This window comes from Emydura macquarii, unplaced genomic scaffold, assembly GCF_026122565.2.
Source record: "Emydura macquarii macquarii isolate MOO-44397 ecotype Brisbane River unplaced genomic scaffold, CSIRO-AGI_Emac_v2 contig_369, whole genome shotgun sequence".
In the NCBI taxonomy this organism is placed as follows: domain Eukaryota; kingdom Metazoa; phylum Chordata; order Testudines; family Chelidae; genus Emydura; species Emydura macquarii.
Window position 1 is genome coordinate 8,369,538 of NW_027130506.1, and position 11,233 is coordinate 8,380,770.

The 11,233-nt window shown below is 44.4% G+C and overlaps 1 long non-coding RNA gene across 1 annotated transcript; it reads left to right on the forward strand.

Annotated features, from left to right (window-relative positions):
• The first annotated feature begins 2,321 nt into the window (after positions 1–2,321).
• Positions 2,322–9,731, forward strand: LOC137141443 (uncharacterized). The gene is made up of 3 exons (XR_010916637.1): positions 2,322–2,356; positions 8,757–8,841; positions 9,334–9,731. It is a non-coding gene; the product is annotated as an uncharacterized lncRNA (long non-coding RNA).
• The last annotated feature ends 1,502 nt before the right edge of the window (positions 9,732–11,233 follow it).

Below are 11,233 nucleotides of genomic sequence, written 5' to 3' on the forward strand. Positions count from 1 at the left end.
GACACATCTAGCAACTAAAAAGCAAGGAATAAGATTTAATAATACCTAGCTCTTGGGTAGCACTTTTCATCAGTAGATCTCAAAGCACTTTATAATGGTATCATTATCCTAGTTTTACATACAGAGAAACCGAGGCACAGAGATGTAGTGAGTTGTCCAAGGTCACCCAGCAGTCCAGTGGCAGAGTCAGGAATAGAACCCTGATCTACTGAATCGTAGTCCACTGTTCTAGCTACTAAAAATATATGCCCCACTGGCACAGAGCTTGTGCGTTTGCGCGCACACACAGATCATTGGCAAAAAGAGAACAGCACAGCCAATAATGAAACCCTTTGTTACCACATGTGCATGCACATCAGAAGGCTCACATGGAAAGCCTAATTTAAGATGATTATCTCTCTCTCCACAGGGTAAGTTCCTTCTTTTATACCACACTGTTGGACAACAAAGGTCACAATCACAGCACTGTGCGCCTCGCTCAGTTGGGAAGGACAGATTCTCATATCAGTTCCAAGTGGCTAATTTCTTCCTATTTCATTCAGTTTACAAACCGGCAGCTCCCTCTGATGTTGTGTCTATAGGCAGCCAGAGTGCTTGTACTTTTGAAGATTATTATTTTGAAGATCATTAGGAAAAAGTTTTTTACTAGGAGGGTGGTGAAGCACTGGAATAGGTTACCTAGGGAGGTGGTGGAATCTCCATCCTTAGAGGTTTTTAAGCTGAGGCTTGACAAAGCCCTGGTTGGGATGATATAGCTGAGGTTAGTCCTGCTTTGAGCAGGGGGTTGGACTAGATGACCTCCTGAGGTCCCTTCCAACTCTAATATTCTATGATTCTATGATTATGAAGACCTTTCCCATAAGAAATTAAAACAACTAGTTCTGCCCAGGCGAGACCAGGAATGAGGGTCTGTGTAAAATTTGCTACCACAAATGGTAGTCCACCGAAAGTAACCGAGGTCTGGCAAGACCCTAGTGCGATGGCATATATTTGAGGTCTCTAGTCATTGTCACTTGATGTATTTCCCTTCATTCCTTAACCTGAAAGTCTCTTAATCCCAATTTAAGATAATTAGGGCAAAATCACTTCTGGCTTTAAAAGTGTGAGGTACACTGGGGAAGGGGAGGTGATGCACTGAAGCTCTGTGTGCAATTCTGCTTGCATGGGGCATGGGGATAATGTTCTGCTTCACAAAATGGCAACATCTGCTCCCCATGCAGGCTGCTGCCAATGTCTGGGGAACAGAGGCGTGGCCAATGCCCGTGTGTTGGTGGATCATAGCCACTTAGTTCCATAGGGCATGTCTACACCACATCTGGTAGCATGCTACCCAGCACGAATAGACAGACCAGCCCTAGCTCTGTTTGAGCTAGCGTACTAACAATAGGAGTGTGGCCGTGGTGGCATAGGAGGTGGCTTGACTATACCCGGGGGCTGGGTGAGCTTGTACTCGGCCAGTGCCTGTGCCATCATGGCCACGTTGCTAAATTCTGGCGTGTTAGCTCAAGCAGAGCAAATGTGTGTCCATCTACCTGTGTTTGGGAAGCATGCAGCCAGTTGCGGCGTAGACAACCCTTAGAGCACTAAATGGGTGTAACAGCAGGGTGCTTCAACTAGCGCTCAAACAGTTAATTATCTTGCTAACCTCAGTCTTCGGCAGAGCAAAGGAAAACACTCACCAGCACACTTATTGCCCCCTGTCAGAAGTGTGCCTGTCCCAAACAGCTCACATTTTTACCCTTAATAACAATCTGCCTCCCTGACTTGTTTCCCAGATGTCCCCTCGCCACCTTTTCCACCCCAAAACTCTGGATTTGGGTTCAAGGATGTCATTATTCAGTGTTCATGGGTTCAGGGGAACAGGTGAAGGGCAAGCCTTGAAAACTCAGGAACAGCTTCTTCACAACTGGTTTGTTTTTCAGTTTAATTGAGAACAAGGCTTCGGCCATCACTTAGCTAGGCTGAGCATCTCTGGGCTGATGCTCCCATGTGAAGCTGTGACAATGTTTGATATTGGGGGGTAGGGGGGGTATGAAAATTTCTCGGTTATACCAGTTGCTGAGAAATGATGCTTCTCAGCTGATCAGGATGTTTAGACCACATTACTTCCTCACTCGGAATGAGGACACACCCAGTGGTGAGAACAAAACAAGCTTGTTTTGATCTTCAGTCTCTCTTCCTTTCACTTTTCAGACTCCCCCAGCCTGGCTATTGTGTTCTGACACACAGCTGATATGTCCTTGCCCAGGAAAGACAGGACTTAGTTTTGGCAGTTCCATTAACTGTCTGGCGTCATAAAGAGCTGAGATGCCATCGTTCAAGTGCAATAAGATCTCTGCATTGGCTCCCTCACATTGTAAGTTATCAGTGCACTGGTACCCTTCTTAGTTTTCCTCATTAATTGACTGAGTTATTACTTATATGAAACCCATGCTATTTTAAGCTTGCTCAGTGAAAAGCACAGGAACAAACACAGCTCTGATGCCCTACAGTGACCTACCTTTCTGGTTCACTTGTTAAATTTCTGAGGAAATGCCCTTTTTTCCCCCTCATAGCTACCCTCCTTTCCTTAGAAAAATTATGGGCAGACCACCCTTCACATGGTCGAGGAAGAGTTTTGGGGAAATCTTCCTCCCCTTGGGCATAGTCCTGTCATAATCCCACACGCTGCAGTTCAAGAGCCACAAGGGGGTGAGATGTCCAGAAATTGATTAGAGGATGCGGATGCCCAGTTCCAATTTAATTAAAATGGGTTTCCAAATCCTGTGGGTAGTTTTGAAAAACTCATCCAGACTGTACAAATTTTGCACTGCTGGAGTTGGCCATGTGTTTGGTGAAGCGCACACGTGGGGGAAGCATCCTTGCTATCCCTGCATACTGGGAGGTCATTGAACCTGCCTAAGGGAGAACCTAATGGAACAATGCACCTCTGTACTGGTTGCTACTGCACCCAGTGCTTTATTGATATTTTTGTAGGGAATACAATATATTAAGTTTATGTTTTTGTGTGTATTAGTTTGGGGTAAACTTTTCAAAAATGCCTAAGACCTCTTTTCACAAGTGAGTTAGGCATTCAGGAGTCTAAGTTCCACTGACTTCGAAGGAGACTTTGGGTTCTAAGCCCCACCACGCCTTTGGAGGAGGAAGGGACACGAAGGTGGGCTGGAGGAAAGAAGGAAGCAGCAAATGAGCAATTAGGAGAATGCCAGATCTCATCTTTTCCCAGGTGGCTGATGGACCCAGAGGAAGGCCTGTCCCAGAGTGTTACTCTGGAATGAGTACTCTAGATATAGGTATTACTGATTGATACTCAACGTTCTGAGCCTTAACGATTGGCAGAACGTGGTGATACATTTCCTGTCATTCATCGTCTGGAACTTGGTAGGTGAAAGTGGAGTTGTTTTTTGTATTGGATTGACTGGGATTGCATTTAAACAGGGTTGCCAATGATTGATAGCAGAGAACCGGGATGGTTTTTATGTCCTGTGTTCCTATTTGTGTACTGGATTGTAAGAAGAGGATGACCAGTGAAAGGCCACATAATTTCCATTAACCAGAGTGTATTGCATTTCCTGTTCATAGAGCATAATTATCTCTGATGAGTCTGAGGATTGTACACTGTCCATCCTTCTCTTGTGTCTTCTGTAGAAGAAGGATTAATATGCACAAAAGAGAGAGTAATAATATATATTTAAAAAGTCCAAAGCAATTGAAATGTTAGCTAGCCAATTATGAGCACTGGATGGGCCTTTGGTCTGGGAAAGTGACTTATGACTTGGAAAGGCACATGGCTCTTCCCAGCTGTCATCAACTACTCTGTCCAGAGCATAGATATCTGTCTGAATAGGGAGTGTGAGTATCAGGCTATGAAGATGAGAACTTAAAGGGACTAGTGCTTGGGGTTATAATGGGTTCTCTTTCCCTCAGTATCTCTTTCAATTTGTCCTTTTTCACTTGACACAACTACCCACAGAGATTATTCATTCTAGGAGCATGATTAATTCCAGTACAGGAGGATATACAGGGGATACAGCCACCATATACACCGCTTATGTGGTGATGATATCCCTGTGATGCTTTGCAAAACCATGTGATAAATAAAATGTGTCACAAGAATGAAATTTATCATGCACTTTAGGCCATTTTCCCTTCCCACTGCCCACCAGTCCTGCTCCCATGACATTCCTGCTAACATTCCAAACTTCTGAGCAATTTCCAACAGCTGCCCTTTTAAAAATACAAACCACTAGAGAAATATTCCTTGCTTTCTCCCAAAACGTTGAATTTCGCCCTCAGAATTACACTGCTCTGATAGCCAGAACAGACAGTTTTCAGTGTTGGATGAGTGACAGGATTAAAGGGCAGTATCTTGGGACCCTGAAGGGAGAGGACTGAGAGTGTTATGCCATTGAAATACAGAATATTCCAAGTTTTTTCATTAGGGGATGTACCACTTGTTTCTAGTCCTGGAGAGTCCCAAACTATTGGAGCTTAGCAGTGTGCTGTGTTTTAGGCATAGAAAGTCTGTTTAGGTCATTTTTAGAGACTTTGGGGCCAGATCCCAGTAAATCATATCCTGTAAATCATGATAACTCCATTGAACCCAATGGAGCTAGGTTGATTTATGCCACTTGGGGATCTGGCCCTTCATGCTGTTGGCTTACAAGTTGAATAGCTCTGGCAACGTGCTTCCAATAAAACTGTCAGAACCCTCTAAAATAGTTTTCTTTTTCTTATGTGGCATGTGCACAATATGCAAGGGGTGGGGGTGCTGTAAAAATTTTATTGGCTCCTGTGTTGCTCTATTGGTACTCACAAATGGCAAAGTAATGAGCAACTTGAATAACTAGCTCATGGCTTCACCACTTATGGACCTTCTGGGCCAGATTCTAAGTTGGTGTATGCTGACGGAACTCCACTGACTTCAATAGAGTGAGCCAATTGATAACAACTGAGATCTGGCTGTGTGTGTATGTTTGTCTGGCATCCACAAAGGGCAGTTTGTCACTGATCACAGTTAGCATTGATTTTAATTTTAATCTGCACACACCTAGTAATCTCCCCAGAGTGATGAGTCTGGCAGAGGTTAGATTCAATGGCTTTGGTCTATTTGTTTTAATATAAGTTTGATTTTCTTTGCTCACCCCTTATTGAGACAGAGTTTAAATTACCTCTCATCTTCCAGGTCAGCCATGAGTTGTAAAAGGTTCCTAGTAAAACAATAGGAAGAAGATTACATGCAGGCTTCCTGCACCACGCCCACCTGGGGAAGAAATGTCAGAGTTTAATTTCCAGCTCTCCTTACTGCATGTTCATAATCTTCACAAACCACAAGTTATGACTATTCTCCCTTCCACCCCTCCTGCCTAGGAAAAGATGAACATTAAAGTAAGGCTGAAGAATGTAATCAAAATGGGATTTATATCCGAGTTGTCTTTAGACGTCCTTGTAATATTTAAATAGAGTGGAAGTTATCTTTGTTATTTGTGCCAAGCTGTATCATTACTTTGGTATATTCTGTCCTATGAAATGGGAAGTGGTTTTGCAAACTTCTTTATATAGGGCCTCTGTTTTAAATTTTTTTTTTCTTTAGCTGTGATAAGAGAATTCAAATTTTGTTTACATTCTTCAACTCTGCCCCTTTATCTCAGAGCAAAGCTTCATTTCTCTTTGAAAAGTAAAATTTCAATTTCCTTGCCCATGAATGAAATTGTGCTAACACGTCCGATCAGACCATATATTATTGTCAGAAAGTCAAGGGAAAGAATGAACTCTGCACTTAGCAAAAAGGCTTCGTGGCTCAATAGCCTCAGCTATGGAAAAACTTGCCATAACAAAAGAGAACCAACCAAAACAGAGACAAATGTGTTGGCTGATAATAGCGCTGTCAGGGACATAAACACTGGTCACCATCTCAAGGCAGGGATTGGTGGAAAGGGGGGATGGGAAGCAGAAGTGAGAGGATCTGTGTAATATTGGTAACATGGGATCACTACTGCAGAGACAATGAAGAAGGAAGAGGACAGGAGAGCTAACTTAATGGGAAGGGGACAGGAGGAGAGGAGATGGCAGAATGTAATGGTTCCTAATACACAACTTAATATATCATTATTAGCACAGCTGGCTTTTGTTTCCAGTGAAGGAAAATAAACAAAGAAAGAATAAATATAAAGGGCAAACTCTCTCTCTCCTGGACCCAACCCCTGTTATCTGGTTGCAGCAGCCAAGTTGAGAATGGTGGAAGAGAACTCCTAGATGATGATGTAAAACTGACAGACCCATATCCTACGACAATCCTTCCCTCCCCAACTCTTCCCCCTCCGCCCTCCCCCCCTCTCCCCCCCCACATCCAGCAGCGAGGTCAAGGAGGAAGGTGATGTGGTGAAGCTCTGCCAATTCTCAGCTGGCATAGTAAGTTAGAGCAGCCCCTAGATCAGCAGTTCCCAAACTGTGGGTCGTGACCCCAAGTGGGGTCACTTCATCAGCAGATAGGGTCACGGCAATCCTGAGCAGATGGCCTCCTCTGCACAGCATGACCTCATACGCGCCGTACGCACAAGGTCACATTGCACATGGGAAGCTATTTTGCTCTACAAAATGGCACTCTCCATGCAGCATGACCTCACATGCATCTGTATGTGTGTGAGGTCATGCAGTTCAGAGGACGCCATTTTGTAAGGCAAAATAACATCCTCCTCGTGGGGTTCAGCAGGCAAGCCTCCCTCTCAGTGCTCTTCTTCACCTGGTTCTCTTGTATTTCTCATCAGTCACCAGCTCTCCTTCCTCTCACCAGCTGCCTGGCTGGAGCAGGGTGTTTTTATTGGGCCCCTGGCTGGGTCTTAGTTGGCCTCAGGTGCTCTTAATTAATCTCCCTCAGTTCACAGGGAAGAAGAGCCTGATCATTCTAGAGCTTATATCTCCCTTCCATCACTCTCTGGCTGCCTCCTAGCCCTGCTGTCTCACACCCTTTAACATTTAGGCCACAAGATAAATCTGCTACTGCAGCTGTGCTAAGAGACTGGGCCTATATACCCAAAAGAATTTAGGCATCTAATGCCTAGAAGGGGCCTAAATGTCTTGGAGAATATGGACCTATGAAGTGATAGAGGCTCATGCTTTTTTTTTATCCAGGGTTCATTCCCTTTGGAAGAGCTAAACAGGGGAATTATTATTCTGACTATGCTGTCTGTAATCACTAGACCACAATCTGTCCCCAGAGTCCAGAACAGAAATCAAGAATCCTGATGTCCGTCTTCCACTGCTTCCTGACAAATACTAATGTAATGTACTTTCAAAGTGTGTTGTTTCTCTTTATGGACTGATCATGTTGAGGATAACAGCCCCCAGTTACAGACTGCTTTCATTTCACCTATGAAAGTATCATGGCTCTGTAGGTTGTAGGCTCAAAGATGGGCCTTGTGAGGGTAAAGAAATATATATATGTTAGTGTAAGGACCCTGGAGTAATTGTGGGAATGATTTTATAGTACAACACATTGGATTTAGAAGTGGATGTGGTGCTAATATTTGGTTTACTGTTGAATTTTGGTTAATGGGAGCTGTCCCTTTAAGTTTAGGTCTGGCAAACATAGAGTGTGTTTGAGAGCAATATGTTGAATTTTCCTGGTGGGTGACCCTACCTGTGTAAGCTCTGGGAAGGTCATAACTAGAGTTAATAAACTTACCTTTCCAGAAAGCAAGCCTTGTTCTCCAATGTGTTACATTAGTGTTGGGGGGGGGGGGCAGGATGTAGCTAATATACCCTAACGCCTCTCACCTGTAGGTCACCACTTGGCATTCTGCCCAGTTCAGCAGGGATTCCCATCTAGAGCACATGAGTTTGAGTCCCAGTTTTAATTCCCATGTCACAAACTCACTATACTGGGCTTTTCAGTAGCCCCTTCAGGGCAGGGACCCTCTCTTACTATGCATTTGTACAGTGCCTATAACGATAGGGCTCTAACCTGGTCTTGGCTGGGTCCTCTAGAGAGAGCTCTGGCAGCGGGGGCCAAAATCTCATTATTTACAATACATTTGCAAGAGTTGGCAACACTGGAATGGTCTCACACCTTTTGGGATGGGCGGGGAGGAGGTTTGAAAAGCAGGAAACCGACCAAATAAACCATGATTTAAACTTTTAAAGAATATCTCATGGTTTTCGGGAGGGTCTGACTCATGGTTTTTGAATATGTGGGGTTGATCATACTGGGAAGTGGTTTGATTTTTTTTTTTGAGATGGCACAGAGGTTTGGGAGTAATTGAAGGTAGTGTCTTTAGGTTGAGAAGCCCAGGTGACTTCAGACTTGAACTGGTTATCTGCTTTCCTTAGAGTTGGCTGAACCTCAACTTCACCCCACTGCCTCAAAGTGGGTGCTTGGGGAGACCCCCTCAAGGCACCTGTGACCCAGGGCATACCAAAGGCAGAATTTGTTTGTCGGCACTGGACTGTGTCAGGATATGTCTTCACTGTAGAGTTAGCCCAGCCTCTGACACAAAGGTTGTCCCTAACTCCACTTCTGTCTATACATGAAAATGCCATGCAAGTTTAGTGGTGCTTCCAACCCAGGTTAGCTGCCATGGCTGGGATATGGGCTAAAGTCCAGGCTGGTAACCCACACACTTTCCAGTGAGGACACAGGCTACATCACTCGAGTGCTGATAGTCCTCCAGTGCCTTCTCACTGTGTGCACCAAAACACAGACAAGTTTTCCCATCACTTACTGGGAAATAATGGTAAAGCAGCTCATCTTATTGCAGCAAGAAGAACTATATGGCCTGCCCCCAGAAGTTCTCGTGACACACTGTGGAGAACACAGCACCGGTGAGGACCACAGTAGGTCAGGTAGGGATTTGCTCTATATCTGCTCACACCTGGGCTAGGTTAACCTGGGTGCCAGTCAGATGGGCTAACTCTTCAGTCAAGGCACACCCTAGAAGGGGAGAAGTTTGTGATTTAGCTGACAGAACTTGCTAGCAAGGGGGAAACTGAGGCAGTAGCCATACCTGGTGGTGAGATGATTAGCAAGTGTAACAAAAGCAGCTTATCTAGAGTCATGCATCCCAGTCTGGTAGCCCAAGGACAATGTTGGCTAGAGATCTCTACCATATAGAGGTTGGTTATGTAAGTTCATGTAGGCTGCCATGTAAAGAATTTACTGGGGGAGGTGACACATACCACCCTGCTCCATAATTTGCCTTATCTTTGAAACACACTCATCTGCCTACATCCCTGCTTCCCACCCACATCAGACTGACTTTTTTTTCCCCTCCTGTTTTTCCCTTACTGATTATTCTTTCCTTTTTCCTTCCTTTGCCTTTCCCCACCAATAAGCAGAGATCTTCTGAGCAGGAGAAGTTCCAGCCACAGCCTTGTTCCTGGTTTTATGAGTAAACAGTGAAGCTAATGGCCATGGTGAATTTATTCCTAAAGACCAGCCAGGAATGCAGCCTGTACAAACACAGAGTAGCAGATGGTCCCTGTCCTGAAATATGGCTGATTCTAGCACCTTGGAATTATTTTATTCAGTAAAGGCAAAATGGGAAAAGGGAGCCATTGGTCAGATGGCTGAACTGAAAAAGTACTCTTCCCATTTAAAAGTACAACACCAGAGGTCTAGTCTAACAAGATGATTGGTCTTGATGCAGATTAGAAAAGTTTGAGGGGCATGGACACCTCCCCACCCTTCACCCCCCAATGCTTCATTGCCACTTGTGTCCGGAGGCTAACTTCTGTAACTCCCTTCTTTTCTAGCCTTATTCATTCTTTCCTGGTTGTAATGATCCCAATCTCTTAAATCAGCTGTCAGGCAGCAGACAGCAGGACAAAATGCAATTCCCCCCCCTAATTTTAGGGTGTGGGGGTGGTGGTGTTGCTCCTACCAAAGGTGGTAATAGTGACATGCTGGGTTTTCCTTCTGGGCACATTTATCTCATGCTTAACAAGAGGACGAGCAAGACTTCATTCTGATAGGTTGTCACTCTTCAGAGTGCCAGTGACAATAAAAAAGAGAGATTTTTATCTTATCTACCTGTTCTACCACAGGGCGTGTGTGATTAGTTTAGCCAGTGCCTCTTTCACTAAACATGTTGTGCAGTGCTGGCGGTGGTTTACATGGCATTTAGAAAACTTGATTGCTCTCTTTCTGAAGAGTTTCTGGTGTAAATGTGTATCCTGGGCTTCATTAATATGGCGATATTCTGTTTGGTCTATGTTATGGAGCTAGACTCAGACTAAAAGGTAAGAAGGGACCATTATGGTCATCTAGTCTGACCTCCTGCATGATGTAGGACACAGAACTTCACCCACCCACTCTGTAATAGACCCCTAACCTAAGACTAAATTATTGAAGTCCTCAAATAACGATTTAAAGACTTCAGCGTATAGAGAATCCACTAGCAAGTGGACTGTGACTCATGCTGCAGCGGAAGGTGAAAAAACCCCCAGGGCCTTTGCCAATCTGCCCTGGGGGAAAGTTCTTTCCGGACCCCAAATATAGCAGTCAGTTAAACCCTGTGCATGTGGGCAAGACTCACCAGCCAGACACTCAGAAAATTCTCTGTAGTAACTCAGAACCCACTCCATCCAACATCCCTTCACAGGCCATTGGATATATTTCCATCTAGTAGTCAAAGATCAGTCAATTGCCAAATTAGGCTGTCCCATCAGACCATTCCCTCCATAAACTTAATCAAATTCAGTCGTGAAGCCAGCTAGGTTTCTTGCTTCCACTGCTCCCCTTGGAAGTCTGTTCCAGAACTTCATTCCTCTGATGGTTAGAAATCTTTGTCTAATTTCAAGTCTAAACTTCCTGATGGCCGGTTTATATCCATTAGTTCTTGTGTCCACATTGGCACTGAACTCAAATAATTCCTCTCTCTCTCCCTAGTATTTATCCCTCTGATAACTTACAGCCCCATAGACTTCATCTTGAATGGGATGAGCTCTGTGGCATTTGAGATTTTGCAAGATTTTAGGGGGTAGATTTGTAACTGGTGTAAATTAAAGCCAATAGAGGTGTTGTAATGGCTGCTATCTTGGCCAATGTGTCAGGGCAGAATGGGGGACTGACAGAGCTAAACGCATGAGCTGCTGCAGCTTGAGCTAAAAGTTCCTAGCTGGAGTTGTAATAGACTCCTAGCCTATGCAGACTGGGCACAGAGGTGGGGGAAGCATAATACACGCTGACCAGTGAGTTACACTACAATGATTTTATACTCACTGAGGATCTGCCCCT